The sequence below is a fragment of the Pseudorca crassidens genome, chromosome 1 (genome assembly GCF_039906515.1).
Source record: "Pseudorca crassidens isolate mPseCra1 chromosome 1, mPseCra1.hap1, whole genome shotgun sequence".
Lineage (NCBI taxonomy): Eukaryota > Metazoa > Chordata > Mammalia > Artiodactyla > Delphinidae > Pseudorca > Pseudorca crassidens.
In genome coordinates this window covers 111,519,639-111,543,266 of record NC_090296.1, presented here as the reverse complement: position 1 = coordinate 111,543,266, position 23,628 = coordinate 111,519,639, and the positions used below count along the sequence as shown (strand labels likewise).

Sequence of the window (23,628 nt, the reverse complement as noted above, 5' to 3'; positions counted from 1 at the left end):
TGGTCGGGGGCGGGGGGAGTGGTAGAGGGGCCTGGGGAGAAGGAAACCTAGACAATATTGACAAGAGACCGTTTTTTAAAAGCCATCCTGATACTTTAATGGCTGGGAGATTCATCCAGTGCCACATAAAATAACTTTTCTAAAATTGACAAAAAATCTATTTCAAATTATATTTTTATCGGCGTGTTTTTATAAAACCAACTTCAAAGTGGAATGTCCCATTCAAGGTACCCCATCCCCATCCCCAATAACTAAGGCCTTGCGCGTTCTAGCAAGAAACTACCTGCAGTTTCCTCTGACTGGTTCTTAATCTTGGATAGGAGAATTATTTACCTTATGCTTCTTTTTACCCATTTCTTTCAAAATAGACAGCTCTTTCCAAATCCTGGAGAAACACGTTAAGGATCAAAGGATGTCCGTTAGCACCTGTCTTTCTCAGGCAAGTGTTTCAAAGTTACAAATACAAGTATGTTCTTTAAACAGGTCATAAACAGGCAGTTGCCCCAACCAACAGGCCATGTAAGATACAAACGACTCATTCAGAAGTCTCCTTGGGTCCTGGAGGGCAATGCCCCTTATTTCCCACAACAGAATACCAGGAGTCAGTGACCAGGAAGAGTGAGTGACCAAGAGCTACATCTTCTCTTAGACAGGTACAAACACAGATACACTTCCTTGAAAACAGCATCTGCCTGCTGCCCATCCCCCCATCGACAGTTCCTCCCCTATTTCCTATGCTAGAGTAGCCACTGAAGTCTTTGCATCTTTTTCACCAAGCGGGAGTATTTTAAGTCTTTTAAAAGTAATCCTTGGACTTCCCTGGTGGCACAGTGGTTGAGAGTCCACCTGCCGATGCAGGGGACACGGGTTCGTGCCCCGGTCCGGGAAGATCCCACATGCCGTGGAGCGGCTGGTCCCGTGAGCCATGGCCGCTGAGCCTGCGCGTCCGGAGCCTGTGCTCCGCAACGGGAGAGACCACAACAGTGAGAGGCCCGCGTACCGCAAAAAAAAAAAAAGTAATCCTTGATCATTACCAAGATTACACAGAAACTTGGAAAGTATTTATGTTATAATTTGATAAAAGCAGCAAAATATAAAAGGCACTATGTCTATAACTATGAAGAAAATATATATGGAAAGCAACATATAAAGCAATAAAGCAGTTATGTTAGGGTATGTTACCGTGAGATGATTTTCACATTTATGAACTTAAAATGTTCACATACTCCTGTATTACCTTTGTATTAAGCAACTTTGAAGAAAATATTACTTATGCTATAGATGAAATAGTACTCACTACAACTCTACTTCAAATTCTGGATTAAAGAAGCTTTGAGAGACTGCTCTTACAAAATCTTACCAATGAATATAATACTGTTTCTATGGGGGGAAAAAAAGCATAAAAAGGCATACCAAATAAGTAATTCATATGCTCCTGAAAGGGTCTTTAACTGAAGACTGCAACCATTATCTACCAAACAGCCTGGACAAATGTGTCCCTTGTCCCCTAATTCCTTCAGTTCCAGTTTATTTGCTGTCACCTGCAATAGAATGTGTGGGAAGACAAAGAAAGGGATAAAGAAATGTGAGCTTGCTTTCACATGATGCTTCTTAGTGGCATCACGTGAACAGCAGAACAAACCCAGGAGGAAAGGCATCATTGGCAGATTTCATTTTCCCATGCTATCCCTGTCCCTAATTAACAAGATAATTCTGAGTTTGCCATACTATAATTTATTAATCTTATTCAATTAATCTAAGCAGCTGTAAAACAGGAGAAGGCAACAGTGAAAGCTGTTTTTAAAAAACTAAATTTATTTATTTATTTATTTTTGGCTGTGTTGGCTCTTCATTGCTGCGCACGGGCTTTTTGAAAAACTAGTTGCAGCGACTGGGGGCTACTCTTTGTTGTGGTGTGCAGGCTTCTCATTGCGGTGGCTTCTCCTGTTGTGGAGCACGGGCTCTAGGCACGCGGCTTCAGTAGTTGTGGCTCATGGGCTCTAGAACACAGGCTCAGTAGTTGTGGTGCACGGGCTTAGTTGCTCCGTGGCATGTGAGATCTTCCCGGACCAGGGCTCAAACCCGTGTCCCCTGCACTGGCAGGCAGATTCTTACTGCACCACCAGGGAAGTCCAACAGTGCAAGCTTTAATAAAGGGAGCTCACTGGACTTTAAAAGCTTTAAAAGCTGCTCAGTGGCCTTGGTGAATAATTTGCTTTGTATATTTTTAACTCATCTTTCTACTTAAGCCTCCATATTACAATGCGGTTTAGAAAAAAGAAACAGCAGGTATATACAGATTATTTTAAAAGTAAACTCAGGGGTACAGAGGGTAGATAATTCCAGGTTCTTGGGTGTGTAGGGGTGGATCAAGCCAGAGTGTTGCTACATATAAACGGTTGAGAAAAAACTAAACAAAACAAACTTGATCATCAAGCTGAAAATTTTACTCCTGCAATTGAAAAGGTGGTATTTTACAATGTTAAATTCATCTACCCAGTTTCTGACTGATCCAAAAGTACACTGGCAACACCCTAACTGTAACCCTCAGTTACTAAAGTGGAAAACAGAAACAGAACTCTCCACGCATGTGATCATTTTATAGACACACTGTCATTTCAGTGATGTCCTCGGGTAAGCCTGGGGCAGAATTTCCACATCTGGTGGTCACAATATCAGTGCTCCCAGTTTGGACAGTGTAGTCACTAGGTCAGGAAATGCATAAGACAGTGATGCAAAGAAGTTAAGAAACATGGTACACAATGACTGTGTATTTTTAACCCCAAATGATCTGTCAGCAGAATTGAGGAGGGTGAAGAATAATGTCACTGGCCATTCTGGGAACAGAAGAGATCACACCCATTCGACTGCAGTTCTTTGAATGAATTTCTGAAAGTGACAGAAGAAACCAGAAAAAAAATCGTTCATTCAGAAAAACTGATATTTCATCTACTTCAGATAAGTCTTTGCGGACCTCAAGGCTGCAGTCCATGTGTGGAAATTATTGATACTGAGGCACAGAGCTGGCAGACATGGCCCCCTTTTTGACTGTGAAACCAGTGTCTCAGCCTGCCTGTAAGTATAATCCACGACGCAAATTATAAAACAGAAAACTGACTGAGACTGCTTCATTTTGGCTACATAAAAACATGGCTAAAGAGTGCTCAACCACATATGATAGATACAATGAAGTTTAGCTTAGTCAGATGTTAAGTCACACTTAATGAAAATCAAGTTGACTAATGAAAGGGCAAATTTCAATATTTAATTTGACAAGAAGTCCTGAGCCTGACATGACGCTACGTGCTGAGGAATACAAAGATGAACATTTATGGGTCTCAGGGAGCTCCCAGGCCAGTAGGCACTAAAATCTCCTAACGGGAAAATCCCACGTCATACTTACATCTTTTGTTAAAGATAATATTATAAGGTTTGCTCTTCGGGAGCAGGAACTAACAACAGATGATAAACCAACAGAAAACATGATTTCCTAAGATATGAAACTGCCTGCTTTAATTCTGTCTTTTCTGCAAACAAGCATACAATTATCTCCCAAAGGCTGAGAGTAAACAAGTGGCATTTGTCTATCACAAATGGCAAAAATGGTAACAGCAATTTTTCACTGTTGTTTAGAAGCCAATTTGGCTTAGGATTTAAAACAGTCTAAAAAAAAAGGGACTCATTCTACCATCACCTTCACATTCCCTCCCAGCACTCCAATATATAAACAATAGTCTTGGTCAAGTTTAACATTTTCTCTGAACTCTAAGAGCTTTGATGCCCAGCTAAAAGTCAAAATGAGCAAACATCACATTCACGAAGAATGGTAATATTAAAAACTGTCAGTTTTTGGGCTTCCCTGGTGGCGCAGTGGTTGAGAGTCCACCTGCCGATGCAGGGGACACGGGTTCGTGCCCCGGTCTGGGAAGATCCCACATGCCGCGGAGCGGCTGGGCCCATGAGCCATGGCCGCTGAGCCTGCGCGTCCAGAGCCTGTGCTCCGCAACGGGAGAGGCCACAACAGTGAGAGGCTCGCGTACCGCAAAAAAAAAAAAAAAAAAACTGTCAGTTTTTGCTAGACAGCAGAAACTAACAAAACATTGTAAATCAACTATACTCTAATTTTAAAAATTAATTAAATAAAAACTGTCAGTTTTTAAGTTATATTAGCAAAGGCTAGGGGGCTCAGCTACCCTCTGTGGCTCAGTTGTAGTCTTGAGCCCCTGACTCAAAAGTCTTTTGTCTGATAAGTATGATGAAATGATATTAAAGAGCTACCACTTACCGTGTACCTACTATGTGCCAGGTATAACCATAAGAAATAGCCACGATTATCTCCGATTTCACCACCAAAGAATCTGAGGCTCAAAGAAGTAACTTGTCCGAGATGACAAGCTAGTAAGAGCAGAGCTGGGATATTTATCTGTGCCTGCCTAGCTCCCTTCACTGGGCTATACGCTATGAGAATTCTGGGACTCAAGTGGCACTAATAGGGGAATCACCCTTCAGAGTCAGCCTTGAAGGTACCAACTCAGATTACAAAGGATTTGGGAGGAACCAGTTTCCAACAGAGCCCTGAAAGTTGAACCTAGCTCTAGGTCATCTCTAGATCACAAAAGGAGAATGGGTCCACTCTGGGTGGACCTGAATACTAGGTATTAGTTCTTTGAGCTCTCTCAGTATGTTTAGTATAGCCATTCCATAAAGAATTCTTATTCTATCGATAGATTAATACAAAATAGATCTGATCATCCTGGCATCTTTCAAACTGGAAAAGACTCCATCACAGCAAGTCTGTTTTGAACCAAAGCAAACCTCTCCCCTCCAGCAAGGCCCCAAATAGTGGATGTTCAGGAGAAGGGGCAAGAGGCAACTTTTGCTCCTGAGATGGAAATCCATCTCAAGTCGACCTGCAAGACAGGGATTGCGACACTCATGCTGCCCCAGGAAACATGCTTCTGGTTCCACAGGAAAGCTAGGAAGAACCAAAAAATTTGGAATACCTAGGGTATCATCAGTGGTCAAATGTATTTCCTGGCCATTTAGAGAATACCCTTTAAATGCACATAAATTTCTTCCAATATGACATGAATGCTTTATATAACTTTATAATTGTAGATGCATCTTGCAATTCTGAATTCATAATGAGAAAGAAACTGTGCTGGAAATAACTACAAATAATCACAAAAAATTAAAATATGACCAGCTGATAGACTGTTCTGTGACATCAGTTAGGCTCCAAACCCAGTGCTCTTTTCACATTACACTGCTTTATTAGGAGGTGTTTTATGGGATAATAAAATGGGTTGTTTGATACCTATTTCTGAGGCTGCACTATAGAAAGAAAAACATAAAGGACAAAAGAAATACTCCTTTTTTGGAAAAATGTATCAGTCAGGATTTAATCAGAAAAAAGAAACCACTTCAAGTATCTACACAGTAGGAATTTAATATAGGGAATTGGTTACACAAGCCATGAAGTTGCGGAGCACCAAAGAAGGGATGGTAATAGGTTTAGCAACAGCAGGGAGCCACTACCACCCCCAAGCCAGACAGACAAAAGAAGGAGACAGTGTTACTGGAGCTGAAGGCCTATAATAACAAGAGGGTGGAACCATAGTGGCCCTGTCCAGTGGGAGCTGGAGCCCCAGCTGGAGAAACAGTCTCTGCTGAAGAAGCCACCTGAGGCAGAAAGGGAGGAGAAATACCCTGATTGCTCCCATTCTCTTCCCCTCCAACCTCCCTCCAGTGTCTCTAGTTGGCTGAACTCAGTCTAAAGCCAGCTGACTCATGAGCCTGGGCAGGGGAAGAGGGAGGAAACGGATTTGATGGAAAACTGACCAAGGATATGATCAGCCTTTAGCTACAAGAATTAAATGTGTGTTACTGTTCTAAGCCACTGAGATTTGGGGGCTGTGTAACAGCAAAAGTTGATTGATGTATACCTCCACAAACAACACCAAGTAGGTAAATAAATAAGCAGACAGAAACGTCAGATAAATGGAGACTCAAACGTGAAATCATATGAATAATTGTTTTCAATAATTGCTTTAAGGAAAACATCTCCACCATTAATATGTGAGCCTGAGGCAGAGGGCAAGCACCTGTATAGATCCCCAGCCACGCCCTGGTCCTGAAAGAAAAGCACATTCGGGATCTCCAGCTGGAAGTAGAAAGCAGCCCTGGCTATTACTATCTTGCAGCTTCACAATCAACTGGGCAGTTTGGGACAGGAAGACCTGGTGAACTTAGAGTGTCATATGCTGGCAAGTCAGGAGCCAGGCTTCCAAAAGGGAAGTTTGTCACTGAGTCAGCAATGCTGCTAAGCCCTAAGCCAGAGCAGTACCAATATAGCTCAAGGGTAGCCACCGACGTGGTGGCTCCAAGTTTTTTCCTTATACTACTTCCATCATGGTACCAGCCTCCATCCCAGTATTCACAGGACATCCTGGTTAGTTATTTATAATCCGTTCTTCCAAAGTACACTGTACACACCCACAGTATGTGGAGTGCCTTTTGAGCTTATGAATCTCTACAATTACCCACATTAAAGTACACAGCCTCACCCAACATATCCAACCCTAGTTTTCACAGTGCCTCCATACACACCCTCAGAAATGTCTCCCTCATGTTGCACTCTGATATTCCCTGCCTCGAAGCATTTTCCAGGATTCCCCCACGGTCTGGAATATTCTCCATCCTTCCCACTGGAATCCTGACAGTGCCTTAAGACTCAGTAACTCCACTTCCTCTGTCCTCCAGATATCCCAGCCAGCCCTGCTTACTCTCTGCCTTAAATTCCTACTGAATTTAGAATATCACCAGCCGTGGCATTTAATTATTTTTGTTTCATGTGATGTTTTGCCTTCCCGATTAGATTTAGGCACAGCATCTAGCACAGTATGCAGCTGATTAAGTAGGTGCTCAATACATGTTTAAAGAGATGAAAGAAAGTTAAGCTTCACCTTTTACAAGCTATTCTCTTTGTAAACTTCCCTCCCACGCCAAGCACATCACAGGCACTCAATAAATACTTCTTGACATTGATTAATCACTTCTGAAAACAATTAGGGTCACATATCTCCAAACTGATCCTATTGGAATGCATCTTAATGGGTAACAATTAAGTTACATATTTGGAAAACCTTAGGTGATAAAGAAAGAGAGAGAAAGAGAAGGAGGGAGGGAGGGAGAGGGGGAGAGAGAGAGAGAGGGAAAGAAAGAAAGAAAGAGAGAGGGGTAGGGAGGGAGGGAGGGAGGGAAGAAGAAAGGAGAGAGACACAAACACAATTATTGAGAAAAGAACAAATCAAAAACACAGTACTAAGCACACATAAAACAGATGTCTTTTCTTTTTAGAATGAAGAAGAGACAGCAATGCAGTCTTTTCTAGAGAAGTAGAACTGAATTTAAGGTTGTGTTACCATGCACAATGGTTAAGAGCCCGCCTGCCAATGCAGGGGACACGGGTTCGAACCCTGGTCCAGGAAGATCTCACATGCCACAGAGCAACTAAGCCCGTACGCCACAACTACTGAGCCTGTGCTCTAGAGCCCGCGAGCCACAACTACTGAGCCCACGTGCCACAACTACTGAAGACCACGTGCCTAGAGCCCGTGCTCCGCAACAAGAGAAGCCACCTCAATGAGAAGCCCGCAGACCGCAACGAAGAGCTGCCCCCGCTCGCCGCAACTAGAGAAAGCCCACACGCAGCAATGAAGACCCAATGCAGCCAAAAATAAATAAATGAATAAATAAATTTATTATAAAAAAAAGGTTCTCTTACCATGGTCTCAATTCTAACCCTTAAAATCACATGTCACTTTAGATAGGCTTAGGAATCTAGGTGATTTTTAAAAATACACACACAGTGAAATAAATACCAATTCTGCAGTTATATTAGAAGGACCAATATACCACCCAGTGGGGGTGTGGGGGGAAGGGGGAAGAACTGGATATTTCATGTTGGTTAGAGAGTTTTACTTTCTTCAGAAACCATAATTTTCTTAAAACTTTGGCAACAACCACAAAACCATATGTTACAGATGTCTCTGCTGTGTGGGAACTTCTGCCACTGCTCCAACAATTAGAATGGCTTCCACTAAGTCCACTTAGAGAGAGAAAAAGCAGAAAGCCAAGAAAAGGAGAGAGACAATAGGTTGATTACCCAAAAGACCCTAACAGAGACACAGCAGGTCAAACCATCAGTGGAAGCCCTCCATCAATAAAACCTTGACAGTTAAAAGGCCCAATTTTCTTTCACGGGAAAAAAAAAGGATTTATCCAATTAAATACAGCCTCCATAGAGTTGGCTTAAATTTTTTTTAAAAAGTCTTCAGTGGCAAAAGCAGCCACACCAGTGGCTTTCTAGCTTTTCTGACCCACAGTTTAGAAATACTTTTTACATCACAGTACATTACACATCTATACATACTTACATAACTGAAACAAAAGTTTCATAAAATTGGGACTTCCCGCGTACCGCCAAAAAAAAAAAAAAAAAATTGGGACTTCCCTGGTGGCGCAGTGGTTAAGACTCTGCGCTCCCAATGCAGGGAGCCTGGGTTCGATCCCAGGTCAGGGAACTAGATCCCACATGCATGCTGCAACTAAGAGTTTGCATGCTGCAACTAAGGAGCCCACCTGCTGCAACTAAGACCCAGCTCAACCAAATAAAAATAAATAAATATTTTTTAAAAATACTTAAAAGAAAAGGTTTCATAAAATCACATTTGACCCTTACCCCTGCTTACTCTTGTATATGCAGTGGACTCTGTACTTTCTTTTCCTTCCTTCCTTCCTTTCTTTCCTTTCTTTTAAATTTATTGAAATATAGTTGATTTACCATATTGTGTTAATTTCTTCAGAACAGTAAAGTTACTAAGTTTTGTATATATGTGTGTGTGTGTGTATATATATATATATATATTCTTTTTCATATTCTTTTCCATTATCGTTCATCACATGATACTGAATAGAGTTCCCTGTGCTATACAGTTGGACCTTGTTGTTTATCCATCCTATATATAATAGTTTGCCTCTGCTAGTCCCAAACTCCCATTCCTTCCCTCCTCTACCACCCAACCCCTGCCGGCAACCACAAGTCTGTTCTCTGTATCTGTGAGTCTGTTTCTGTTCTGTAGATATGTTGATGTGTATCATATTTAGATTCCACATATAAGTGATATCATATGGTATTTGTCTTTCTCTTTCTGACTTACTTCACTTAGTATAATAATATCTAGGTCTATCCATGTTGCTCAATGGCATTATTTCGTTCTTTTTGATGGCTGAATAATATTCCATTGTATATATATATACCACATCATCTTTATCCATTCATCTGTCAATGGACATTTAGGTTCTTTCCATATCTTGGCTATTGTAAATAGTGCTGCTGTGAACACAGGGGTGCACGTATCTTTTCGAATTATAGTTTTGTCTGGGTATAGGCCCAGGAGTGGGATTGCTGGATCATAAGGTAACTTTATTTTTAATTTTTTTTTTTTTTTTGCGGTACGCAGGCTTCTCACTGTTGTGGCCTCTCTCGTTGTGGAGCAACAGGCTCCAGACACGCAGGCTCAGCGGCCATGGCTCATGGGCGCAGCCGCTCCGCGGCATGTGGGATCTTCCCGGACCGAGGCACGAACCCGTGTCCCCTGCATCGGCAGGCGGACTCTCAACCACTGCGCCACCAGGGAAGCCCTATTTTTAATTTTCTGAGGAACCTCCATACTGTTTTCCATAGTGGCTGCACCAATTTACATTCCCACCAACAGTGTAAGAGGGTTCCCTTTTCTCTACACCCTCTCCAGCATTTGTTATTTGTAGACTTTTTAATGATGGCCATTCTGATTGGTGGGAGGTGATACCTCATTGTAGCTTTGATCTGTAGTTCTCTAATAATAAGTGATGTTGAGCATCTTTTCATGTGCCTATTGGCCATCTGTATGTCTTCTTTGGAGAAATGTCTATTTAGGTCTTCTGCCCATTTTTCGATTGGGTTGTTCGGTTTTTTGTTGTTGAGTTGTATGAGCTGTTTGTATATTTTGGAAACTATCTTTCTTTTCTATTCTTTTGTACTTTCTTTTCTATTCTTATGTTATGATCTATTCTCTTCCCTTCCATCAAAAAAAAAAAGTAAGTCTGGACGCACTAAACTGACTCCATGACCCAATAATGGGTTGCAATCCACACTAAAAAACACTGGCCTAAAAAAGATTCTGGAAGTCAACTAAAGGTTACATGCCATTTCTTTCCTTTTAAAAAATCCTTTGCTGATAAGGAAAAGCCACTCCAGCTTCACTTTTTAATGAGAGAGGAGGAAAAAATATGACAACTTTAGAACTGTGCTAAGTACTTAATATACTTTATCACTAGTCTCAAAACAAGCCTGCATGGGGGCTGTTATTCCCATTTTACACAAGAGGAAACAGGTCCAGATGGAGGAAGGCAGGAGTCTAAATCAGAGAGTGGAAGAGGGATGCGTATGAGAGAGGAAGGGCCCTGGGACTGAATTATGCAGACATCAGTCTTCAACTTCCAGACTCCCTGAGCCCCAGTTGGTGGTTTGGGACCAACATGGTATTTGGTCACAAACAGGAACAGTAGGTATGTGGCCCATCTGGAATGGGGAAGCAGCTCAGAATCTTATAGAGACTGCAGACACCTGACTCTACACTAATGAGGTGGAAGGTATGAGGACATAAGAGCTCTTCAATTTTAAAGACCTTAGTAAACAGGAAAAATAAATACTATATATATTCCACAGAAAATATGTTTTTCTTTAGAAATAAAAAAAATGCAGTTTTTAAGTTAGGAGGGGAAAAAAGGAAATGTGAACTCTCAAAAGCAGAAACTCAAATCTCGATGGTTATGTAAGAAAAGAGAAATGACATGCTGCTGAAATTGGAGGCGGGAAGTGCCCGCCCTGGTCACATCCATTGTCAAATGCACAAGCTTTGGAAAGTGTTAGCAGCTCAGCACACCCATTTCCAAGGAATTCAACATCATCGCAGAATTCTTTTCCAAACTGGAATTAAGCTCTCAGATGACTACATTAAACAGACCCTTTACCTCCACACTGTAATGCTTTGAAAGGAATGACCACTTTGAATTTTTAAGCACTGGAAATTTCTACATTATAGAAAACTGGTGGAGAGAAGGAAGCCACATTTGTTTTGTTCTTGAGAGCAGATATGAGAGATAGGGATAAATGGAAAATGTAGAATGTTATTCGGAAGGCAATTTACTCATTTTAAGTTTCAGTACTCATAAACAAAAGCGGTTGGAAAGAGACCTCGTGTAAGAATTCCCCTTAATCAGAGGAAGATTGTTTTGTTTCCTTGGTTTTTTTTTTTAAGTGTCCTTATTACAACATAAGCTGTTATCATCATTTTTTAAATGAAAGTTGCTTTATTGGTAGTCATAAATGCACAGCCTACTGAATTTAAAAGAGACACACATTAATTTTAAGCATAAGTACGAGTTACTAAGTGAACAAGACATTCTTCAGGCGGTACAGTGGCTTTTCTGGGCATCTGGCACTATTTGGAGGAAAAAGATTTACCACACACGGATCCACTGACCTAAGTCATATTATGATTGCTTCCCTAACCTAACCTGTGCCTCCCTTCCCAAGCCCACCTCCCTACGTATCCACCTGTCTGGGGCAGCGAAATAGTGTCTAGCAAACATTTATCCTTCAGCTTTTATTTGAAGACAGACGTCAGAGAGCAATTATCTAGTATAACTCAATTACAATTTCAGGTACTAGTTAGGAAACAGAGAAATGAGAATTAATTTAATCTGTGTACAGGCTGGAATTGTCCCTAGTTTTGAAAAGAGATTAAGTTAGAACCTACGAGAGTTTCCTTTTGATTCCAAAGGGGAGGAAGGGAAGAAGGCAGGAAGGGAGGGAGGAAGGGAGGGAAGGAAAGAGGGGAGAGGGAAGACTCTGACACTAAAACATGCTTTAGGTTTCTGACAAAGTCTTACAAAAACTTAACACAGCAAAAAAAAAACAAAAAAAACAACGCAAACCTCATAGTTAACTACTGACAGGGGCATGTGCTTTCAATCATATTCTGAAAATGTGCAAGAAAGCGAGGCAAAATTTTATCATGGTTCTCATTTACATTTATCATTCCCTCACTACGGGAATATATAATCATACACAGACATCTGTGGATGATTATATATGAAGATGGGCCTTTCAAGTTCAAGTGTGAGAAAAATTAATGCACAGTGCATTCCTATACACTAATGATGAAAAATCTGAAAGTGAAATTAAGAAAACACTCCCATTTACCACTGCAACAAAAAGAATAAAATACCTAGGAATAATCCTACCTAAGGAGACAAAAGACCTGTATGCAGAAAACTGTAAGACACTGATGAAAGAAATTAAAGATGATACAAAGAGATGGAGAGATATACCATGTTCTTGGATTGGAAGAATCAACATTGTGAAAATGACTCTACTACCCAAAGCAGTCTACAGATTCAATGCAATCCCTATCAAACTACCAATGGCATTTTTCACAGAATTACAACAAAAAATTTTACAGTTTGTATGGAAACACAAAAGACCCTGAATAGCCAAAGCAATCTTGAGGAAAAAAATGAGCTGGAGGGGGCTTTCCTGGTGGCGCAGTGGTTGAGGGTCTGCCTGCCGATGCAGGGGACGTGGGTTCGTGCCCTGGTCCGGGAGGATCCCACATGACGCAGAGCGGCTGGGCCCGTGGGCCATGGCCGCTGAGCCTGCGCATCCGGAGCCTGTGCTCCGTGACGGGAGAGGCCACAGCAGTGAGAGGCCCGCGTACCGCAAAAAAAAAAAAAAAAAAGAGTTGGAGGAATCAGGCTCCCCGACTTCAAAGTACGTCACAAAGCTACAGTAATCAAGACAGTATGGTACTGGCACAAAAACAGAAATATAGATCAATGGAACAGGATAGAAAGCCCAGAGATAAACCCATACATATATGGGCACCTAATTTATGACAAAGGAGGCAAGAACATACAATGGAGAAAAGACAGCCTCTTTGATAAGTGGTGCTGGGAAAACTGGACAGCTACATGTAAAAGAATGAAATTAGAACACTCCCTAACACTATACACAAAAATAAACTCAAAATGGATTAAAGACCTAACTGTAAGGCCAGACACTAACAATCTCTTAGAGGAAAACATAGGCAGAACACTCTATGACATAAATCACAGCAAGATCCTGTTTAAACCACCTCCTAGAGCAATGGAAATAAAAAGAAAAATAAACAAATGGGACCTAATGAAACTTCAAAGCTTTTGCACAGCAAAGGAAACCATAAACAAGACCAAAAGACAACCCTCAGAATGGGAGAAAATATTTGCAAATGAAGCAACTGACAAAGGATTAATCTCCAAAATATACAAGCAGCTCATGCAGCTCAATAACAAAAAAACAAACAACCGAATCCAAAAATGGGCAGAAGACCTAAACAGACATTTCTCCAAAGAAGATATACAGATTGCCAACAAACAGATAAAAGAATGCTCAACATCATTAATCATTAGAGAAATGCAAATCAAAACTACAATGAGATATCATCTCACACCAGTCAGAATGGCCATCATCAAAAAATCTAGAAACAATAAATGCTGGAGAGGGTGTGGAGGAAAGGGAACCCTCTTACACTGTTGGTGGGAATGTAAATTGATACAGCCACTGTGGAGAACAGTATGAAGGTTCCTTAAAAAACTACAAATAGAACTACCATATGACCCAGCAATCCCACTACTGGGCATATACCCTAAGAAAACCATAATTCAAAAAGAGTCATGTACCAAAATGTTCATTGCAGCTCTATTTACAATAGCCCAGAGATGGAAACAACCTAAGTGTCCATCATCGGATGAATGGATAAAGAAGATGCGGCACATATAGACAATGGAATATTACTCAGCCATAAAAAGAAACAAAATTGAGCTATTTGTAATGAGGTGGATAGACCTAGAGTCTGTCATACAGAGTGAAGTAAGTCAGAAAGAGAGAGACAAATACCGTATGCTAACACATATATATGGAATCTTAACCAAAAAAAATGGTCATGAAGAACCTAGGGGAAGGACAGGAATAAAGACACAGACCTACTAAAGAATGGACTTGAGGATACAGGGAGGGGAAAGGGTAAACTGGGACAAAGTGAGAGAGTGGCATGGACATATATACACTACCAAACGTAAAATAGATAGGTAGTGGGAAGCAGCCGCATAGCACAGGGAGATCAGCTCAGTGCTTTGTGACCACCTAGAGGGGTGGGATAGGGAGGGTGGGAGGGAGGGAGACGCAAGAGGGAAGAGATATGGGGACATATGTATATGTATAACGGACTCATTTTGTTATAAAGCAGAAACTAACACACCACTGTACTGTAAAGCAATTATACTCGAATAAAGATGTTTACGAAAAAAAAAAAGATCAAATGTGAGAGTTCCAGTGTCTTTCTCTCTATTCATACACCGATCGTGAGGCAATTCACTAGATCTGGCTTAGTGAATGGGGCAACACGCGGGGAAGTCCAAAGGCTCTTTCCCCGCCACATATAAAAATTCTATAGTAATTTCCCTGAACTGCACCCCTGCTCCTTCCCACAGTAAAGCTCAGAGGTGACTTTCCTTTCCCCTATCTGTTTATAAGAATCACTGTGTACTTTTCAACACTCTCCTTTGTAAGGATTCTCTATTTTTTCCTCGAGTCAAAAGTGATGGCAAATTATCACTACAGCATCTTGGCTCTTCTGATCCCCAATCAGCATTTCCCCTCCCCTGGTTGACAGTGACATTTTCTACTACAAAAAAATTTCCAAGCAAAAATTGGGTTAGACCAGAATAAATATGAGTCACAGCTGAACATGAACTGAAACAGCAAATGTGCTGGTGAAATCCCTCCCTTAGAAACTATCCTTAAGAGCTTCCCTGGTGGCGCAGTGGTTGAGAGTCCGCCTGCCGATGCAGGGGACGCGGGTTCGTGCCCGGGTCTGGGAAGATCCCATATGCTGCGGAGCGGCTGGGCCCATGAGCCATGGCCGCTGAGCCTGCGCGTCCGGAGCCTGTGCTCCGCAACGGGAGAGGCCACAACAGTGAGAGGCCCGCGTACAGCAAAAAACAAAACAAAACAAAACAAAAAAACCTATCCTTAAAAATGATAAACATGGTGACCTATGCAACAACCTGGATCTCAACTTTTTGTTGCTGTTTGCTTTTTGCTGTGAACTAGTGCAGCATGCTCTGCTTGTCCTGCACCAAGGATGCTTCCACGACAACTTAGAAGGCAGGACCACGATGCACTGTCCTAGGAAGACAGGGCTCCGAATGATGTGGAACAATCAACTAGGGGCATTTCATTCTTCAGATCTGGTACGTATGAGATGCACTGGTCAGTCGATATGTGGTGAGACTAAGGAAAATGTAGGTGCCTGGCCAAAAATCCACCAAATCCATAATTGGATTTAAGTGGAAGTTAATTTTGAACTCTACCAGACTCACTTTAACTTTTAACAAGATATATTTAAAGGAACTATTTTCTAAATACAATATCAAGAAGCTTTATAAGGAAATTTTCAAACTATGACTCTCTCTAAAGTCTTACACATTCTTTCCTGTTCAAAAGGTCATCACTGTTAAGGTATGACGGGGTTACGTAAGCCTGTCAATGAGAGATACAGTGAGTGAATGCAGCCTGGAGCAGAGCACAGTTATAATAGCCCAGTAAGTGAGACAGTACTCTCCCAAGCTCCCAACACGTAAAGGGGCAAGAATTCACTCAATTTGGCTGTAGTTTCAGGAACATCTGTAAAACATTTCCCCCTAATCCCAGTAATTTCTATACTTGTGATCTACCAGTAATATTCTATTCATTTGTTCCCCTGTCAGAGAAGTTAGGCCAAAAAAGCCAAAAGAGATTTAAATGTAAAACACTTAAGTCAATGAGAGCAGAGTTGATCATTCACTTTTATCTGGGCTTTTGCAGATAAGACACACATCTGAAACAAAGCACAGAACGCTCCCCAAACTCTACTCCTGCTGTTATCTTTTGATGTTGCAAGAACTCCAATGGATCACCATGCAGTGGTAACTTTCGGCAAAAAAAAAAAAAAAAAAAAAAATTCCTTGGGAGGAGTTAAGTCCTAGCTCTTCAAAGCTAATTAGAACCACACCACATAGCACTGTTTAGCACGCTGCTAGAACAGGCCTGAGGCCTGTCATATGATGTTAAGCTTTCATCCTCTTCAAGAGACAATTCAATTTCTCATCTTCTATTTACACACCAGTCACTCAGAACACAAATCCAGCCTCCAGTTTAGAAAAAGAAGGCCAAGAACTACCCATAGCTGCAGCCGCCACCATTACCATCACTATTCACCACGCTCTCCAGCCCTCTTTCAGTAGAAAAGACAAGACAGAAGAGGCAGTGGTTTCCTCTTCCTTCTCCTTTCAGGGTCTTCCATGTTAGAAACCCTGCCATTTTCCCCAACTCCAAAATAATCTCAGTGCTTCTGTGGAAAAAGTTGAAAATGGCTCCAGCACAGGAGGTCAAGGTAGAAGGTACTTTGCACAGAAGGTTGTCTCGGGCGTGTATACTAGGAGGCCCAGCTGTGGTGCTACCTGTCTATCTCCCAGCCAGGTTTACTTTCCACAATCCAAATTCAGTAACAAAAGATTTGGTGGGAGAGTGTAGACGTAGACAAAGTGGGAAGAAAAACCAAGTTCATTACAAAAAAAATTTTTTTTAAGAAGAATAAAAGTGACAGGCCTGTATATAGTTCAAAGATGGCTTTCGCACAGACACAGAGAAAGCCTCATTGTCTAGATCAGGCCAATTGCTGACAGCTATAGAGAAAGCCAGAGGTAAAGAAATTTTAACCTATCATCTGGGAGAAAGAAGATTTTCAGGGCCTCCTCTGTCAAAATGAAATCAAAATCAACGTTCCAAAAAAAGTTTCACAGAAAAAGGCCAAATGAAATGTGTAATTTCTCAACTCAACCACAGCAGACCTTCACTCCACATTGAGATATCTAGAGTTGCAGTCTAAGATTATTTTATCTTTAAAAGATAAACGGACAATCATTCTTAACGTGTTTTAGTAAGTGACTGTAATTCGGAATCATCAAGAAAAAAATTCTGAACTAGTACCTTTAGGGGACCCCTATCCCCAAAGATGAGAGCTTTACTTAATCACTTCATCAGTATCATCCTGAAATTTCAGTTTGATGACAATTTTTCCAAGCACCAAATATGTGCCAAGTACAATGTTTGGCAATGCAGAGAACACCAAGATAAAACAAGCTTCTGCCCCAAGCAAAGTTATCATTGGAGTGGGGAGTTGGGAAAGTGGAGAAGGAAGCCGGCTCTACTTCTAACACAGGAAGAACACGGGAAGTGCCACGCAAAAGTCCAAAGTACTACAGGGCGAAAAGTACCACTGAGGAAAGAGAAAGCAACTTCTAGTGCAGGGAGGGGGCAGAGAGAAGGCTCTGACATGGCAGCATAAAGAAAGTTAACACCTGAGGAGCATCAGCAAGGAAAGGCAGGATGTCAACAGGCAGAACGAGGTGTGCTCGTGGAAACATCCATTCTGGTAGAACAGTGATTCTTAGACTCTTTAATTTTGTGAATTAGTAAAATCTTCAGGGAAAAAAAAAAGGGTAGTTGTAGGGAGAATGAAAGAAGTTAAAAGACGGAACATACTAAGCTAGGAACTGTGTATTCCATAAAATTTGCTTGGGGAGAAAACTGGACTGGAAAGATTTTTCTCCCTCAGAGAAACAAAACAGCAAGAATTCTATTGCATTTTTTTATTTTGCAAATGATAATAAAATAAATAATGGCTATCTATTAGCCTCGTCATTTTATAAGTAAAGGAGTATTTTCATTCCAAAAATGTAGGAAGAACATCATCTCAGAAACTTAAAAATGGCATTCATTCTCATGCAAGGGCAGCTAGTAACCTTACACTGGTCAGGTGAAAACTTGGTCACTGCCCACCGGGTACCTCTGTTTAGTAGGAGTCTGTGGGTTAGAGTCTAGGACTCCTGTATGGAGCTGAAGGAGATACAGGTGAAGCCACATGGTAGGGATTTGGAATGGCAAACTGAGGAAGATATATTCAATTCGGCAAAGTGAAGAATAAGACTTTTTTGGGGAGGGGTTAGGGATTAACATGATGTATAATCAGGGCTATGCTCCACACTTAATTTGATCAAAATGTGTGGGATGGAACGGAGCGGGTAGGGAGGTGCTGCTGCCCAAGTGAGACTGGAAGTGCTCAGGCCACCTAGGAGAATATTGCAAGGTCCAGGTGAGAGGCGTTGAGGGCCTAAAGCAGGGTGCTGGAAGAATGGAAAGGACTTAGCAACAGATTACATATATTGAATAGGATTTGAGGAAAAGGACAGAGTCAAAGAGATTTCCAGATTTTGAACCTAGATACATGAAAAAAAAATGACAGTAGTGTCAACAGATACATGAAAATTCATGAAAGGGTACTAGATCTAGGGGACTAGATAAGAGGAGGAAATGAATTCATGCTGGGGTGGGACATACAGGGCAGGAGTTTGGGAAAGGGTGGGGACATGAGACAAGACGCTGGAGAGTCAGACATGGAAGGCTTGGAAGGGGGCAAGCTTACCTCCTTCATCACTTGGGCATGTCTGAACCCTCACTACATGCCAGGCACTGTACTAGGTGCTACAGATATGCTGTAGACCAGCAGACCTGGGACCTGCACTCATGGACCTCCAATCTGGCAGGAAAGACAAACGTTCATGCAGTAATCACACAGGCAGTTGTGATTACAACTTGCATTAGAATGTCTAATTTCCAAAAGAGGAAAAAGGAAAAAAAAATAGAGAACAGATACTTGGAAAATGACTTCAATTAAAAAGCAAAATGAGACTGCCACTGGAACCAGAAGGCAGTTAGTAGGAAACAAATTGAGCAGACAATTCCTGGAAGCTGGTGGAGGAAGAGTTTCAGGGAACAAGTGACAAACGGTGCCAAGTGCTGCTGAGAGGCCAAGGGGGATGAGGAATGAGCAAAGGCCACTGGCCTGTTCACTGAGGACAGGACAACCTGAGCGCAGTGTGGAAGCAGGCGGGGCAGGATTTCAAGGCGTTAATGAGTGAGGAGATGGTAGAAAAGTGCAAGTGACAAGACTTCTCTTTCAAGGAGTTAAACGACAAAAGGAAAGGCGATGGGGAGAAAGGTGACCTGGGGAAGGGGTGAGTTTAAGCAATCTCCTTATCAAAATGGGGGTGATTTCAACAGGATTGAAAGCAGAGCAGAAAGGGCCAGCAGAGAAAGAGAAAGAGGAGAGAGAAGACGTAAGAGAGGAGGAGAACGACTGCCAGGGCCCGGCCCCAGGAGTAGGAGGGTATTACATCAAGAACATCAACCAGCAGGTCAGCACCGGCTCCTGGGAGAGAAGGTGAAAGGAAACAAGGGGAAGATGAAAATACGCAGAAATTATAATGGCAAGAAAGGATGTTGAGGAAGCTCTTGTCATGGAGTCATGGGGTCTTTGCTGGAAAATGGAGGAAAGGGGGAGACATTTGCTGTGATTTGAGTGAGACATGAACAGCTGGAAAGTGCCGCTGGCCACCAACTGTTCATTCACACTGCAAACATTTACGGAGGGCCTTCCAGGCACCAAAAACTGTGCCTTTACACGTGGGCATAAGTGAAGTCAGCAGGCATTTCTTACTATAGGCAAATTCTCTGGGTAAAAGAGAAACAGGTTGATTTTATCACTCTCACATCTAGAAAAAGACCATAAGCAGTAACAGGTGATAATTACACATCCTTTGAAGCTTATGTATGTGCTAATGGATGAGATCTCACTATTACAGGAGCCCAAATCCATTCCTCAGAAGGAAATATATGGTGTTAGTTCATTTATTCCACAGATACTGCATGCCTGAACATCAGACAAATGAGCTCTGAAGAGGCAAGCCATGGTTCCTGTCCTCCAGAAGGTCACCATCAGATGGGATGTCCTGAAAGCTTCTGCTCATTCCAACATTTTGGCACATTTGAGTGCTCAGAACATTAACTGAACCAACCCTCACAATCTTTATGCTTCATTAGGAGGTAAGTAAGACTGGCTACCTGAACATTTTTAACAAATACTTTCCTGGATGCACCATGATTTTAGGGAATGGACTGGACCAGAAAGTTCCATGGCATGGTTTTTCAGTGCCATTAAACCCCAAGACGAACTCTCTTCACCGCAGCTTTTAAAATTATAAATTAAATGTGTCACTTCCCTGCACATAACGCTACATATGTACTTTCAACTACAGTCACAATAAAAGCTATCCTCCTTACCCCTTCCCCTTCATGACTTGTTCCCTGTCACCTCCTGTACCATCCTTGTGTGTCTGTGTGTGTGCATGTGTGTGTGTAATTTTTTTTATAATGTTTAAAAACATTTTTAAGCTAGTAAAGAGCATCTCACTTCACCTTCCTGGTCCAAGCAAGCACCGTACAAAACCAAGCCCAGTTTTGGCTTTATTCCTACCATGTACATTTAAGCATTCAGTATGTACTAAATATCACAGGGGGGAAAAGGGTTAAAAGGGGGGAAGGTCATGCTTTACACTCACACTGACACATTTATTTCCCTAATTCTCTTGATGAGACAGTTTAATAATTTAAAAAAATAATAGCATGTATCAATATTGCAAAAATATGATTAATGACTTTTTTGAGATGAAAGTATCATCATCCTGATTATCAGGTAAAGAAAAGCCTATTAACTAACTTTCAAGTAGGGTAATTTACTCCATTAAAATCAGCTACGATGTTTCAAGATTTAATGTATTGTTCAAATTCATGTATGCAAACAAACTCATTAAAATTCAGGTGACCTCACTCAGAAACTCACTGCACTTAAAATTCAGGGCCCTAACAGAGGACATTGAGCTGGAATATTTAAATTGAAACATTTGTCCTTTCTAGACAGGGCATTCAACACTGATTTTGTTTTTGTTTTTGTTTTCACCAGAAGGAGGAATTCAAGATGCCTGAGAGTTTGCAGCAGCTAAAAGGTTCTGAAGAACTTGCTGCTTATATCATACTGACATCCTGCACCCAAGGTCAAGGGCTGTGTTGGACACCTCCTTACACCAGCTGAGGCCAAGGACGATCACCTTCACTTTGGAAATGAGTTTAAAGAAATACTTCTCACTCTAGCTTAGTAAAATGCATGTAGTCCTAAACTTTAAGGGCTAATTTTCCAGAAAACTAAAGCGCACCCCATTAAGCAACCAAAATGTCCCCGTTCATATTTTTTATGGAACTTGTTCTAGCAGGTGCTTCTTATTACCTGGAGAAAAACCAAACCCTCACCACCTACTGACCCTGGCTGTGTGCGAGGCCCTATGCTAAATGCTTCCCCTACAGTACTTCATTAAACTGCCTCACGCCAATTCTCTGCAGAAGAGGGGACAGGGACCAAGGAGGTTTAAAGGATGTGATGATGTCACCCAGCTGGTAAGGAGTAGCGCCACAGTGCACCTTGCACCACATCACCTCCTTAAAGATAGCTGATCTTTTTTTTGTTTCTTTTTTAATATTTCTGAGTCACTGTTGGGGCAGAAAGGCATAGTGGTTAAAAACATAGACTCTGGAACCAGACTGCCTGGATTCATATTGGGTCTGGTTCCACCACTTACCAGCTGTGTGACACTAAGATGTTATTCAACCACTCTGTGCATCAATTACCTCATTTGGAAAAAGTGGAAATAATAACAGAATGTACCTGAGAGGTTGTTGTGAGAATTAAATGGGTCAATCCATGAAAAATGTTAATTCATGTAAAATGCCTAGAACTGTACCTGATATATAGTAAACACCAGGTAAACGTAAAAGCTCTTATCATTAAAAGCAAGTGTTAGAACAACGAAGCCCCACAGATCACAAAGGTTCTCTTAGCGAACCCACCCTCAGGGAACCAAGACTAAGTTCACCCACACCCAGTCACACACAGACACACCTTTTTGTGTATCTCCCATGCGCCCGAAGACATTATGCACACAACAATGCATTTCATTCTCAAAATAAAACATAACAAAATTCCTGCAAGAGAGTCAGTACGCTTCCTTTGTCAATAAGGAAAATGGTTAAATAATTCGCCCAAGGCTCGCAAGTAGGAAGCAGCAGAATCAGGATTGGAATTTGAGAGTTTCTGTCTCAAAAGCCCAAGTTCTTTTATCTACACAATGTTATCTTCAGTTCTTACGTCTACGTTTCCCATTGTGTTGGTGAGTCCACTGCTATCAATTAGGATCGGAGTTTTGGAAGGGACTTTTGAGTGTATCTAGCACAACAGTCCCTGTTTGCTTATGAAGAAAAATGGAAGCCTGGGAGGCTCGCTACTGGCTTGCCCAAAGTCACATAATGAATGCCACCGCCACGGTGCCACGCTGCCGCTTTTTCCTCTTGGATGCCGGTGGCCTGTCTCTAGGAGGCCCCCAGCCCTGCTCCAACGACCACTGTATAAATCAAGAATGCAAAGGCTAAGTTTGGACCCAGGGGCTCCCCAGTGAGGCAAGTTCATTAGCAAATGGACTTTGTTATATCCAGTTTCGCTGCCTGGACCTTTCCGCTTTCTGGCTCACAGCAGCGTTCTGGAGACTCAGGGTTAGCAAACAAATCAGGTGTCAGTCTGGTCTACAATGTCACTGTGAATCCGAGGAAAACTGCCCAATGAGGCTTTACAAACAAAACCCAGAGTAGAGACAATTTCACCCTGGAAGAAAGGAAAGGACAGGCTAACGAGAAGTTTTATTTGTCAAAGGAAGGAAGCTCACAATTAAAGCAGCTGTTCCTAGCACACTACAGTCTATTTGAGGCCAACAGCATAGGTACAAGCATAACAAACCATTGGCCCCATGCGGAGAAGCAATGCTGAGATTTCTGACATAATTAGTTCCCTTTCCACAAAAGAGCTGGATTCACAATTAAACTCTGTCTCCTCCTGCCCCCGTTCTGCTGTGTATATATTTGATTTTTTCCTAAGGGACTGGGTTAGAGACCAGGAGACAACCTGAAACCACAGTTCACTGACGTCTCAGGCCAACAGGCAACACGATGCATGTTTGTATTAGCTGTTACTGGGCCTTGTCCAGGGAGAGGCTGATTTCACCCTTCCACTCAACACACTTCTCAAGGGTTTGCTGGTCAGTTTACACCGTTCTTACAGACCACTGGAAGTGACCGCTAAGGCAGGCTAAGTGCCAGGGCACTGAGTCCCACAGAAAACTTCAGGGCCCATTCTGAGAGGAGCAGGTTGCTGTGGACAGACTACAGTCCAGAACTGAAGTTCAAGACTCAAGTCTTGGCTCCTGCACCTACCTGCTTGATTGACCAAGAGTCTATGCCCCTCTCAGAACCTTAGCTTCCTTGCCTAGAACAGGAAGACAATCTCTGTCCATGGACGTGATTACTGAGGAGTTTAAACAGAGATGTAAGTGAAAGTACTCTGTAAACAGTAAAGGTCCAAGTGAAGCGAAGGGGCGGCTGAGGAAGTCTGCTTATCTCCTAGCTGGTTTCTGTGTGCAAAATCCCCAGGGACTCCCCACTGCTCT

The 23,628-nt window shown here is 41.9% G+C and overlaps 1 protein-coding gene and 1 long non-coding RNA gene across 2 annotated transcripts in view; one reads left to right on the top strand and one right to left on the bottom strand.

Annotated features, from left to right (window-relative positions):
* The window catches only part of RAB8B (RAB8B, member RAS oncogene family), a 66,500-nt gene that overhangs the window by 31,268 nt on the left and 11,604 nt on the right, over window positions 1-23,628 (bottom strand). The gene's annotated exons all lie outside the window — the stretch shown is intronic.
* LOC137230248 (uncharacterized) lies at window positions 19,175-21,228 on the top strand. The gene is made up of 3 exons (XR_010946054.1): window positions 19,175-19,260; window positions 19,945-20,128; window positions 21,045-21,228. It is a non-coding gene; the product is annotated as an uncharacterized lncRNA (long non-coding RNA).